The sequence below is a fragment of the Tympanuchus pallidicinctus genome, unplaced genomic scaffold (genome assembly GCF_026119805.1).
Source record: "Tympanuchus pallidicinctus isolate F22 unplaced genomic scaffold, pur_lepc_1.0 scaffold15, whole genome shotgun sequence".
Classification (NCBI taxonomy): domain Eukaryota; kingdom Metazoa; phylum Chordata; class Aves; order Galliformes; family Phasianidae; genus Tympanuchus; species Tympanuchus pallidicinctus.
This window is the reverse complement of record NW_026294669.1, coordinates 1309269-1323320: the sequence shown is the minus strand read 5'-3', so window position 1 is coordinate 1323320 and position 14052 is coordinate 1309269. Positions and strand designations below refer to the sequence as shown.

The 14052-nt window shown below is 46.1% G+C and overlaps 1 long non-coding RNA gene across 1 annotated transcript in view; it reads left to right on the top strand.

Annotated features, from left to right (window-relative positions):
- LOC128076884 (uncharacterized) overlaps positions 1-5580 on the top strand; it is a 182699-nt gene extending 177119 nt beyond the window's left edge. Inside the window, exon 3 of the long non-coding RNA XR_008204716.1 lies at positions 5393-5580. This is a non-coding gene — a long non-coding RNA (uncharacterized LOC128076884). The remainder of the gene's footprint in view (positions 1-5392) is intronic.
- Positions 5581-14052: the final 8472 nt, after the last annotated feature.

Below are 14052 nucleotides of genomic sequence, written 5' to 3'. Positions count from 1 at the left end.
AATTGATGTTAACTTCTATTGTCACCAAAGGAGGAAATGTAAAAGCATGAATAGTAACACAGGCAGATTGAGCTGTTGGTTTGTAATGGTGATTTTGCCTTAGTATGCACTTCTGTCATGTTGAAATTCTGTGAGTTTAATCACTGTGTGATAAGAAGAGGCAGTTTGTGGACAGGATATTAAACCTTGATTTCTGTCATACCAAGCAATTGCTGTATCTTCATCACTTCCTAAAGCTAACATCCTTTCAGGTTGAAGTGTCCTACTGTATTATTTAAGACTTAAGATTATTACAGTTGAAATTGTTTGGTTTTTTTTCAGTGCAAAACTGTGTACTTTAATGACTATATTTCATCCATCTTCATTGTGACTGAATCTAACTTTCTGTCTCACAAACTCCTCAGTTGATACTTTCCTGGCCAGGTTTCCATGTAAACAGGGTGAGCACACAGTATGCAATGTGGCACCAATCCAATTGCAGGCAGCACAGTGCTTGGGAAAAGCTGTTACCTGGTGTTCATTGTGAGGAGTCGTCGTCCTCACCTGAGAAGCCTGGGGTCTTGATGGACAAGTTGCTGATCCTCCTCACCTGTGTCATCTGAATGGTTTAGAGGTGAATAAAATATGATGGTCTGTATCAGAAAAGCATTGGAAGTTTGGCTTCAAAATTATTTATAACTGCTATCTCTTGAAGATGTGGTCGGAGCAGCTATCAAGATGCAAATATTGCTGGTAAGGAGTGTCCATGTGCATGGGCAGGTGTGCAGGCTCTGCTGGGGGCTGAGGAAGCATTGACTGTCCTTGAATAGTTTTCTAACACTTACAGAAACACTATAAAGAACTACCACCTTGCTCTCAAAATTTAGAAGGCAGATGCAGGTGATGTTTGTAGACAATGTCCTGGAGGCAGCAGAGGTAGGAGTGCTCCTAGACATGAATTTATTTAATCCCTTGTTTAAAAATCTGTTGTAAAGTTGAATGGTTAATTTGACTGACCCACTAATGCTGCAGCTGATAGGGTGCTCTTAATCTCTGTGGAGTGTGGGCACATCTTTTGCTGATTATGCTGATACATTGCATTAACCTGGCAGCTTGATTAGCAGTTAGCTGGCCCCCAGGAAGCCAGCTGTGTTGATGAGAAGTGTGGTACAGTTGGCCATAGGGGCTGGAAGCCTTCAGGTTAGTTTTTGGGGTTTCTTGGTATCCGTGATACGTTTGCTAATCATGTGTTCTTCTTCAATGCTGGGGAAGACAGCCATCTTTGCACGCTGCTTCTCACGTGCCCCAGATGTGGTACAAATGATGTGAGATTCAGCACATGTAACAGCACAGGAACTGAGCAGGCACTGCTTTTGTTCTTTCCATCCCCCGCCAGGCTGGTTTGTCACTGCAGGATGGAGGTGCTGAGCTGCTTGTGGAATAGCTCCCCAGTTACCATCTGACAAAGTTCACACCTTGAAGTTAAGGTCCTAAATTTACATCCTAGGCACTCCAGCAGAGCCCACATTGTGTCCTAACACATAAAAAGTAAAAGACCTTGCCTTAATCATTTTTTTTCCCTCCTGTGATGAAGTTAAATTTATAAATCTTATGTTTGCTTTCTGGTGTTAATGGTGTTGCTAAAGCATCCTGCTCAGCCTGAAGCTGCTTTTTGTCCAAACAAGGCCTGATTACCTCTTGCAAAGGGAAGAGCTGCCCTTCTGGGCTGGGAGCAGAGGTGTTGGCTTCCTCTAGTGCTGCCCAGCAGCACTTTACCTTCTGCAACCATAAAACTTACTGTGGTAAAATGCTGGTTTAATTCCTGATTTCTCTGGCATATCTTCCCGAAGAAGGACATAGGAAAGATGTCCCCTCTTGTGCAGGTATGTCATCCCCAATTTTGGGTGCTTTCACCTCTGCAAGCCGTGATCCTTCTTGCATCTGCTGCCTGCTTACATCCCCCAGCAGCTCCCCTCCCCAGCGCCGGTGGCAGTGTTTAGCACAGGAATCCCAGGTCTGGAGTCTTTAAATCTTTTTTTCCTCCCTTTTTGGGACCTTTTGCATTAGTTTTATGTTTGTACATACTTGTCTTTCACCACACCTTCCTCTCTGGCCTGTGTGTGTGTGAAGCAGGCAATGGCTTGCTCCTGTCTCTTGATCAGCCATGGCCAGCAGGGTGAGGCCTTGTCCATGGAATGGGCTCCTGTCTGCCCAGCTGAGGGCAGCGTTAGTGCTGCTTCCAGCTGAGTCTTGGGACTCGGTTCATAAACCAGGAGCAGTTGTTAAAGGGAAGAAGGAAAAAAAGAACACTTCAAAGATGTATATTTTTTTTCAATTTCAGAGGGGAGAAAAATCCCATCCTGCTTTATGTGCACTGGTAAAAATGATTTTGGTTGCTGTCATGTCAAGCAACGAGCAAATGGGTCTGAAAAACAAGGTTGCCTTAGCAACTACAGCCTTGGTTTCTGGATAGATTAGAGCTATTGGTTTCTAATAGATTGAGTTCAAGAAATCTTGCTGGGCATTAGGAAAAAAATGGGCAAAATGGCATTCTGTGTGATTTTGGGTTTTTGTTCTGCTGCAATCTGGTTGCTGCATGGCACGTGCAGCACAGCTTCTTTTTCTATTGGAGCTTTGGCACTTATTCAAGGGCCAAATTGATTTGGTTTATTAAAAATGCAGTTTGAACTTGGTGTTGTGGCAAGTTCATTTTTCTTTTTTTCTTTTTTTTGGGGGGAGGGGTACAAGAAATAATGCAGTTTGCTTTGGGCAGCTTGCTGCAAAGTGAACAACTGGTGTGCCTGCAGAGCTTGTGTTCCCACCCGTTGTGCTTTTAGTCCTTGTTAAAGTTCATTTTGGTGCCTGGTTACCAATTTTGATACAGCTAATAAGGGATTTTACACTGAATATTGCTGTGTCCTACGCTATTGTTTTCATGTGCTTGTTTTGTTTTGTAGGAATCATGCCATCAAACACAGATCAGTAATGCTTGTTGCTTGATCCAACTGCTGTATAGCTGATGAATTCATGGATTTAAGACAAATAATCCGTATTTCATTACTAGCAAGTGCTAGAAATAAAAATGTACTCTGTGCTATTGCTTGAAAAAACAAATCCTGAAGTCATAAGAGAGGATTAAAGTTGGGAAAAAAAATCCCTCAAGAGAAAAACGAAGGGAGTAATGACATCTGTTTGGTAGCATCCAGTCCCTCGGCCAGCTGTAGGGACTTCTGGAGCCTTTACACACAGGATAAAAGGGGATGCAGTGAGTAAGGAGCAGCAGGATAGCAAGCAGACCAGTGCCACTGATGTAAGATGGCATTTTTGGTCTAATGGGTCATGGAAAGTAGGTTCTACCACTCATCATGCTGTTGCCTAAAAAGAAGCTGTCTTATTTTTGTTTCATTTCCCTCCCAGGATGGTGTTGTTACCGTGGCAGTAAACAAAGCCGTTGGTTGCAGACTTCTACACCAGTTCAAGTGGCTGTATTGAAGATGTAAGGTTGGAGAACCAGTTTCCCTGTAGTGAAATATTACCTAGCAGTGAGTTGGCCTTGCTCTGGTGGGTGTCCTGGTGTTCCTCTCCAGTGAGCTCTGTTCTGGTTCTGTTGGAAGGCTGCCTGGTCCTCCTGCCACATTTATATTCCACTTAAATGTCTGGCTATTCAGGGGTGTCACATTTGACTTCAACATAAACTTTTACTGCTCCTACCCCTTCCTACAGAGGCCTTTTTTATAGATGGCCTGTAGCACCGTGAAGTTTTTGCTTGATTGAGTTGAGCATTTTCTTAAGCTTATGGGGTTAACCACAATTACAGGAGAGACCTTGAAGAATTTTTGGAATGTAATGCTTTATTTAATGCTTATAAGCAAGCTCAGAGGTGTCAGATACAAAAGTTCCAGTATGGCACGAGGACAAGACATGGCGTTGGGGATTGAGCTGTTTTGTTGCTAGTGCACAGAAATGTGGCAATGAACTTTTTCCCTGGTGCTTTAGAGCATTAAAACAGCTGTTTTGGATCAGAGCAAAGTGGGCAGCAGCTGTGGCAGTGATCTGCCCATGATTAGTGGGCTCAGGCACTCATGGAGTCACAGATGGGCTTTTTGCTCTTAAGGGCACTGTGCTTTTAGGGCTCCTACTTTTGCACCAGTGTGCTGCTTAAAGTGCTAAAAGTTTTCCCAGCTGAAAGTCCTCACAGCATCACACAGCAAAGAGCTCTTGGTTGCAGCATCCATGTGAAGACATTGCTCAGTCTGCCTGTGTCCCAGTGGGCACAAACAGCACTGATTGCAGATTAAATCCATTGTCACCATCACAACCTGGGAGGAGAGCAGAGTGGCAGGACGCTGCAGGACCCTGAAGATAATGTCTTATAAATAAACATCTCATATTTGACTGAAGCTGCAGTGTGCGATGTATGGAGCATTGGATTCTGACCATGTTACACAAAGATTGCTGCTAATGGCTTTTGGCAACACAGTCACCAAGTCAGAAAGCTGAGATGATTGCAGATTGTCTGCTTCCATACAGATCATACAGCTGCCTGGAAGACAGTGGAGGGAATGCTTAATTGATGCTTGTTCTTGTCAATGTGTGATCAGGTTTTGATGCAAGGTTCTCCTCTTTTGTGCTTTTTTGGTCAAATTTGAGTTTAAATTTGCATTCTATTATGCTGAACAGTAGCACCAGTGGAACCACTGGCATCTGCCACCGAGGAGTTTAAATTTAGGATTGTTGCAGAAACCTGAAAATGTTTTATTGTTTGGGTAAAAGTGTTTTCTGTGTTTTTCCTCTTTGGCTGCTGCTGTGGATGCCATAAAACAGCTATCTGAAGGGCTTGCTCCAAAAGCATCTCTTTTTGCCCTGGGCCAGTGACCCCAGTGCTGTGCCAGTAAATCATGGCAAGCTGGAGGAATCCCCCTGATTTCTGAGCTCCTAATCCTGCAAAGCCTGTAAATGATGGCTGGCTTAGCTTTGTTTCTGATAAAACGAGGCTTATGAGATGATGACATTTGCTGCCTGTTTCTCCTCCATTCTGTTCCGTGTCACCACCCAAGAAATCTCTGGAGCCCATCAGTGCAAGGCTGTGCTCTTAGTGGGTGCAACAGTACTGTCTGCTGGAGACCAAGGAAGGAGCCTGAGTGAACGTATGTGAATGAATTTGGCTGTGTTAGAGCCCTGATTCCCTTCTGCAGGACATGCTTCCCGTGTTCTGCAGTGTCTGATGCAGGTGCTGGGTCAGCCCAGCTCCAGCTCTTTCTGGAGAGCGCGCATGGAACCTGCTGATGGAGTTTGTTAACAACCCTGCTGTTCCTTAAGCCAAGTTGGGCTTTTGCTTTGATAAAAGCTCTGGGTGTGGAGTGTGGCTGTAAGAGTGTGAAAACTCAGGGAAAGTTACCAGGGGAGCGGTGAGGTGCTGGAACAGCTGCCCAGAGAGGCTGTGATGCCCCGTCCATCCCTGGAGGTGTTCAAGGCCAGGTTGGATGGGGCCCTGGGCAGCCTGGGCTGCTGTGAAATGGGGAGGTTGGTGGCCCTGCGTGTGGAGGGGGGTTGGAGATTCATGATCCTTGAGGTCCCTTCCAACCCAACCATTCTGTGATTCTGTGAAAAGAACCCTACAGAATGCTACCACTCAGTGCATCATATGCTGGCTATACTCGTCAACATGTATTTTAATAGAAACGCCTTTTGAAATAAATGAAGCAGGCTGTAAAATGTATTTTTACATCAAATATTTCAAATTAATGAGAGTTAAGAGCCCTGAATCAGGAGCAGCAGTTTGTTGTCCCACCTGTGACCTCTGCAGCTGGGAAAGAACAGGACAGAACACGTCTGACTGCTCTGGATAGAAGCACAAAATGTGATGTGAGCTTTCACAGACTTTGCATGTATTCATAAAAATGTACCTTTATACCTTCTAATTTGAGCTGCCAGTCACAAAATCCCTGCTGTGATGGTGGATGCTTTTGTTCACATCTTCTAAGAAGGAATCCTTTGATGGATGCGTTGCACAGTCAGCTGCTGGCAGGTGGGACAGTGACTGCAGCACTGTGTGGTGGGACCACCGCAGGAGGAGGGCAGTGCTCTCTCCCCACTATGCACACAAACTTCCCCAGTGTTTCTACAGAATGGTTGGGTTGGAAGGGACCTCAAGGATGATGAATCTCCAACCCCTCCTCCACATGCAGGGCCACCAACCTCCCCATTTCATAGCAGCCCAGGCTGCCCAGGGCCCCATCCAACCTGGCCTTGAACACCTCCAGGGATGGACGGGGCATCACAGCCTCTCTGGGCAGCAGTTCCAGCACCTCATTGCTCTCATAGCAAAGAACTTCCCCCTGATACTCAACCCAAATCTTCCCTCCCTCAAGTTAAAACCATTTCCCTTTTCCTGCTTTTATCTACCCTTTCAATTAGTTTTTGTTGTTGTTTTTTTTCCTGCCTTCATGTCTTGAAATGCACTGCAGAGCACTTGGGTCTCTTACAGCACAGCCCTGGGGATGTTAAACAGTCTGTAGCTGCCTTTGGTACTGTAGAACCATACCTTACAGAGTGTTACACCCTTCTGAGTACAGTAAGCTTCCTGCTGTAGCTTGGATGTGTCTGCCCAGCTCATGGGGGTGCAGGGCTGAGGGAGCTCTGAGACCACGGAGCTGAAAGAGTGGAGGAGTAGCAGCATCGTGCTCACACAGTGCTGTACCTTTTTTCTTTCTCTTTATTTTGTAGCTCAGCTATGGATGGAAGTGTGCTCTTTCAGCCATGACCGTTCCACGCCATCTCCTCCTCTTGGACAAGTTTGAAATGGTTTCAGTGTTTGCAGATGATTCACTGTTTCTGCATTACACAGTGTGTGGAATTGTTGTCTGTGCTTGGCCAAGTGTGCCTAACATTCACTGGGGATTTTCATAGTTTATTTTTAGCTTTTCTCAATAATTCACAGATTTGGATTAAATTTCACTCTATGGAGCAATTTAAAGCAGTTGCTGTATGCGAAACGTCTGTCACTGCAAACCATGACCTACAAAAACTCTGCTATAATATCCTAAGCAGTGACTTACTCACATGCACACACATGCTGGAACTATTTGGACCAAGCTTTGGTTTGCATCGTCGAGGCTGTGCTGCTGCTTTCCTTGGTGGGAAAGGAGATGGAAGGCCAAAGAAATTTGAACCAAGTGAACCAAAGGAAAAGCAGAGTTGTAGAACTGTTAAGGCTGGAAAAGACCTCTGAGGTCATCAAGTCCTACCCCAACCCTTCCCCACTGTGCCACTAGCTGTGTCCCATGGCTTTATGCAAAGAAAACACATTGGGTTGACACTTCATAGCACTGCTGTCTCTGAAGAGTTTACTTACATGCTGACCAGCCCTGCTTCTCTGTTGAAGCCAGAAAATAGACAGCAGTGCCATAGTGCTGCTTGCAAGCAGGGCGTCCTGGTTAAAAAAGTCCCCCCTGTAGAAAGATGACTTCCTTCTACATTTGCAAAGTGATTTTGCCTCCTCTGTCATCCAAGTGCTTGTTTTTAATCTGAGTTCTGCTTGTGCTTCCATCCATATTGCACAAAGATCATCGAAACGGACTGAGAAATGCAGGCAGTGATCAGTACACCTCGGTGGCATCCATGGCAACAATTTTCCTGTTGCAATTAGTTTGATTTGGGAGACAATCAGACCATTTACCACACGCAGGGGGGATTAACAGAGGATAGCCGCCACCTTTTTGGTAATGCTTCCTATTCTGTCTTTCATTTTTGCTGGATTAACATTCATGCTGTATCTTTTGGAATGCATTATCTCCCTGATGTGTGTTTTTTACTGGGATGCTCATCTTTTGTGTTTGGTGGCATTTGCTCAGGGTCATTTCCCCTGCAGTTTCATAAGGTGTGCACCCCAATGCACTTTGTGTGCCTAAGAGATAAGGCACTGGTCTATTTCAAAAAGCATAAGCTGCATAGGAAACATATTAAGCCAGTAGCTTAATGCAAGGATGATATTCCTTTAAATACAGTGTATTATATTTGTGTGTGATGTGTATGTTTTTAAATAGAGCATATCCTACAGTTTACAGTGCCATGACCTGCCTGAAAGCCACCCTGTTGCTCCAATATCTCACACCACAATGGAACAGATGATTTCTGGGGCTGGTGCAAGCAGATCCTTGGGGCTCCTGGTGCATGGGACAGCCCTTACCCAGCGGCCAAGGACCCAGCATGTCCACATCCAGGCTGCTCCACCCTGCACTGAGTCAAAAGTTTTTGTATCAACTGGGATCTGTCCTTCCAATGAGGGCTGCTGGGAGCTGCAGTGCCTTGGGCTGATTTACAGATCTTTGTTCTTCTTGTGCTGCAGTAAATCAGCTTTTTTTTTTTGCTCCAGCATTTGAGATTGCAAGCTATAAAACCGGTATTGGCATTTGCAAAGAACTCGGGAACCTGAGCAACTTTCTCTGGATCTTAATGGAATTGATTCCAGACTTGGAGCAGTCATAAAGGAAGGGACAGGAGCAGCCTCTGTTACTGCAGTGCTGTTAACTTCATTAGGTCTTAAAATAAATATCTCAGAAGCTCCCCGTTTTGTCTTACAATGAGCTATTTGTAACAGCCTGCTAACACTGCAGCCCTTGCAAACTGTGAGGCTTGATTAAAAGACTCTGGGCCATCAAAATGGTGCAATGGATGTTTGCAGGGCTGCTCAGTCCTACTGAGAGCAATCAGAGGGGCGAGTTGTGCTGCCCAATTAGGAGACTCAGAAGCAGAGTTTCTCACTCACTGCCTGTTGCTGTGAATACCAGGAGGAAAGAATGGAGATTTATTGTTCAGAAAGTTTGTAATCAGGCTTGGCTGCAGTCCTTGGCATAAGGAAAGCTACGTCTGTGTCTTTTAATTTTATCTCCATTGTAAAGGCCCTAAAATTTAATTCTTTTTATAAAATTTGCTGTTAATCCTAATGGAATTCCATCAGCAGAATCTAAACAAGAAGGAGCTGAAAAGCCACAAGTGGAGCAGCACCTGTATATTCATCTGTAAAGAACAGAATGTGTTTGTGGGTGACAGAAGCAAACCAGAAGCAGCAATGAGGAGCGAATGCTGACAGAATCACAGAATCACAGAATGGTTGGGTTGGAAGGGACCTCAAGGATGGTGAAGCTCCAACCCCCCTCCACATGCAGGGCCACCAACCTCCCCATTTCACAGCAGCCCAGGCTGCCCAGGGCCCCATCCAACCTGGCCTTGAACACCTCCAGGGATGGACGGGGCATCACAGCCTCTCTGGGCAGCTGTTCCAGCACCTCACCACTCTCATAGCAAAGAACTGGGCAATGTGGGCTGTATTGGATCCTGGCAGGAGAGCTCAGCCCGTCCCCTTCCTTACAAAACTTTTTGGTGCAGGGATTTATTTTCCTGTCCTTCGTTGTGTGTTTCCCCCCTTCTCCTCGTGATCCCTCTGTGTGATGCACAAGAGCAGAGCAGAGGAGTGCTCTCTGCTGCCACAGGGGTCCTTTGCTGTTCTCCCAGAGCTGTTGGCAATTTGGTCAGAGCTGCAAATGAATGTGTGGACAGATTCAGTGATAAATGAGAGACGACCATCCCTCAGAAGGGCTTCATCTACAGATTAAAGCCTATATGACAAAGGGAGATCTTTCTCACAGTCAAATCCAGACTTTATTTGAAGCTTAACTGCATAATAAAACTGATTCTCCATCCCAGTTGGCTGAGGAGCAGTGGCATGGTGGTATGCTTTCGGGGTGGCTATTAGGAACAACTTCTTCTCCAAAGAGCAGTCAGGCAGTGGCACAGCTGCCCAGGGAGTGGGGGGTCACCATCCCTGGGGGTGTCCCAGAGCTGTGGGGACATGGCAGTGAGAGATGTGGGCAGTGGGCATATGGGGTGGGTGGGGTTGGGGATCCTAAAGGGCTTTTCCAGCCTTGATGCTCCTATGGTTTATGGAATATTGGGTGCACGGTTCATGAGCAATAACCTGAATTGGATCCCAGCGTCAGCAATTCCCACCACAAGTCTGATGCGCTGTCAGGGAGGGCCAGGCACACTCATCACTGCTGCTGCTGGAGGAACCTCTGGGGACTGAAAATGTCTGGAGAGTCTCTGAGTGGGAGAGCCCTAATGCTGCTTCATCACCACTGCAATAAATAGCATCTATGCAGCCTATTTGTTTATCTCTGGCTCTTCTGCCCTGAGCTTAAATCCTTCACTTGTGCATGCACTGCTGGAAGGAGACCCAGAAAGCAGTCTGGCTGGGGTTGCTGGGTTGGCTTGCTGGCTAACTCAGCAGCAGTTCATTTTAGGCACACTCTTGGTGATTTAAAAAACTCCCAGCTTTGTAGCAAATGATTGAATATGGACTTACATGGGAGTGTAATACAATGCATGGTATAAATAAATGTTGTAGTATATCTGATATACATTAGGGCTGCATTAATATGATGTTTTTGGTTAGATTGTTTTCCCAGATGGGAGAATTCAAACATCTCCGCCTGCAGTACCAGGTTAGCAGAGTTGGCTTCTGGCGGGCTTTGCCCTCATGCAGCTCCTGGGAGCCCTGAGAAGCAGAGGAGAGCAGTGCCAGGGGCACAGCAGCACTCAGCTGGAGCTCGAGGGCACGTCTGAACAAAGGGAGTGAAAGGATTTGCTGGGCACGTGCTGCCAAAATCCCATAACAATATCCACGATCCTGAAAAGCAGGCTTAGTGCGTGGATCAGACTGGGAGCGCTTGCTTTCCATCCACAGCCTTTTCTGTTGCTGGGTTTTAATGAGCTATTTGATTGTGCTTTCATTTTGACTTCTTTCACACCCGGCTGGAAAGCTCTGAGCGTATCAGCATCACCACAAAGAAGCTATTATTTTCAATTAGCTGCTAAAGGCATTGGGTTGGATGCAGCCTCGCAGTCCAGCCTGCCAGTGTTTCTTGTGGGCTTTGGGCTATCAAATACTGATTACTGGCTTTGATCAAAGCCCGGTCCAGTTCCTAATGAATTATTGAGTGCTCAAGGAAGCTACACGCTGTCTCCAGTGCTCTGTGTGCCCCTCCAGCTCCCAGTATTTCTCCAGGGGAGTGGGTGCAACATCTCAGTGCAGTGAATCATAGAATCCTAGAACGGCCTGGGTTGCAAAGGAGCACAGTGCTCATCCAGTTCCAACCCCCTGCTATGTGCAGGTCACCAACCAGCAGCCCAGGCTGCCCAGAGCCACCTCCAGCCTGGCCTTGAATGCCTGCAGGGATGGGGCATCCACAGCCTCCTTGGGCAACCTGTGCCAGTGCATCACCACCCTGTGTGTGAAAAACTTCCTCCTAATATCCAACCTCAACCTCCCATCTCAGTTTAAAACCATTCCCCTTGTCCTATCACTGTCCACCCTCACAAACAGCCGTTCCCCCTCCTGTTTATAGGCTCCCTCCAAGTACTGGAAGGCCACAATGAGGTCTCCCTGCAGCTTTCTCTTTTCCAGGCTAAACAATCCCAGTTCCCCCAACCTTTTCTCGTAGGAGAGGTGCTCCAGCCCTCTGGCCATCTTAGTGGCCCTCCTCTGGACCCACTCCAAGCGTTCCACGTCTTTCTTATGCTGGACAAGCCCCACGTTGGCTTCAAATCTGACCTCCTGAGATGGGATGTGACCTAGGTTGGCTGAAACCTTCAGTGCCTTCCAGTGATGTGTCTTACAGTTAAGCAAGAGAGTGGCCTTTACAAAGGCTGGTCAAGGAGAGTGTGAAATCTAAGACAAAGCTTAGCAAGAGGGCATGGCGTAGCATACATCTTTGGTACACCGAATTCTCATTTTCATAGTGGAGAGCATAGGTTTGGATTACTGATGTGATTTTTTTTTTTTCCTTCTTGTGTCTCTAAATTGAAAGAATAAAAATCTGGACAGCTGCCTTGGCATCTAGTAGAGACATGAATGCTCAAGAAACCGTTTGAATAATGTATTGCTGCTTTCCTGGCTGGTGTCCTTAATATCAACTTCCCCACTCTCAAGCACATTGGCACAACTCCTCTGAAGTGTTATGTAGGCAGACCAGGTCCCTTGGGGCAGCATCCTGGCTGGGACTCAGCTGGTCCTTCCTGCTGCTCCTGCTGAGCGTCTGCAGCATCTTGCTACACAATCTTCTGCTTTTCCATCAGTGCAGCAGAGCACAAGCAAGGGCTAAGCTTGCAGCCGCACCACGGGTGCTCTGATGCAGGCAGGCTGCTTGCTAGTTCTGCTGCAACATTTCACATTTGACTGCATTTTACCAGCAAGACCTCTTTCTAGAAGTCATTTTTTACCATGGCCAGGTGAATTATCTTTGCTTTGTTTCCATATGTGTTCATACTGAGTGCTCTTCAACCCTGCATAAGCACTAGCATCTTAATAATCCGTTGGTTCCCTTGAGACTAGCAGAGCAAGTACAGCCATGCACTTAGTGTCAATAATTTATCTATTTGTTAGTGCACACAGATTTGGTCCAGGGTCTCATTTAAAATGATGCTTAACGAAATGACAGCCTTTCTTATTGTGAGCAGGTGTTACAAACGCTTCTGTCAGTGCGTTGTGGTTTCAGCTCTCAGTGCCTGCAGTATCCCTGCTGGTTTGGTACAGGGCCATGAAGGACCTGAAATCCCCTCTGGCTGACTGCAGGTACAGAGCCTGGGCTCTGGGGGACATCGTTGGGTGGTGGTCCTGGTGGTGTGAGGCTGATGGTTGGTCTGGGTGATCTGAAGGGTCTTTTCCAGCAGAGATGGCCCTATGATTCCATGATCTGTGGTTCTATGATTCTGTGGTGTGATCTCAAATGTGAGGGTGGGCATTCATTGCTCCCTTCGTAGCCATGCTTTCTTCATTGGTGCCCAGTGTGCTCCATGTACCTGGCTCTGATGGCTGTGTTGGTCTTTGGACAAGCAAGAACACTGCAGTTGATCTGAACAAAGATTTACACCATGCTGACTGCATGACTACCTTGTCATTTACCACGTCTGATAGCTTGCGTGCCAAAGATAGATCCGCATGGGCACACACTGGGAGGAATATGTCCCAAAAGAAAAGATGCCATAGAATCACAGAACTATAAGGGTTGAAAAAGACCTCTCGGATCTCCAAGCCCACCCACCCTCAGTGACACATCCTGCAGACCTCAGGAGCAGCCAGCAGCTCCCAGAGCACTGCCAGCTGTCCAGAGAGGTCAGCGTGAGGGATGCAGGCCAGCAGGAATGGAGATGAGTAGTCAGAAAGGAATAAAGAGAGAAAGACTGCTCTTCCTAATGAGTGCAATAAAACAATAAAAGTGCAATTATGCAGTAAAACTATTGTCATTTTGGGTTTGCAAGATAGTGCACTAGGCAATAACACTCATTTTAGCCTGTGTTTTCAGGCTATTTTACCCTCTGACATTGTAATTATGCACTACTATCTCATCCCTGCATCTCTTCATTTTTATGGGTCCTGAAGCATTGCATCAGGACGCTGTCAGATCCAGAAAGTCTGTAACACAGCCAGTCCTCAGCACAGCTCTGTTCTGCCAGCACTGGTACGCTTACTGAGGTGCACTCAGGTAGTGGGGTGGCATGGAAAGAAATACAGCCAACATACAAGGTGTGTTCCCAGGGCTGAGCCCCACGTATCTGTTCCTCTTGCACCTGAAATCTAGAAATAGTAACCTCCTGCCTCTGGTAAAGCACCATCCTTCAGTCTGTAATTGACTGGGCTTTAATCCTTAACAGTGCTTCATTCTGAACGCAGGGATTTAGTCACTGCTTTTCTAAAGGTTAATATAAATCTGTAATGAATGGTACAGATTAAACACTGGTGACATTCTGTTTCCCCATCTCGTATAGCTAAAATATTTACACTTTAACAGAGATCAATTTAGAAAGCAGGTGCAGCTTTGATGTTTACATCTTTTAATCAGCAACCTTAATTAACAAGTTGTTTGCTAATGATTAATCACCTGCACAAATACTGTGTGGGTCTGTAAATTTGGAAGTTCCAGGCATCTCAGATGCTGGGTTGTTTTTTTTTTCACCTTAAGATAAAAAATGATATAGGATGATGATGACCACGTTGTTCTGGGTGCCTGAAGGGAA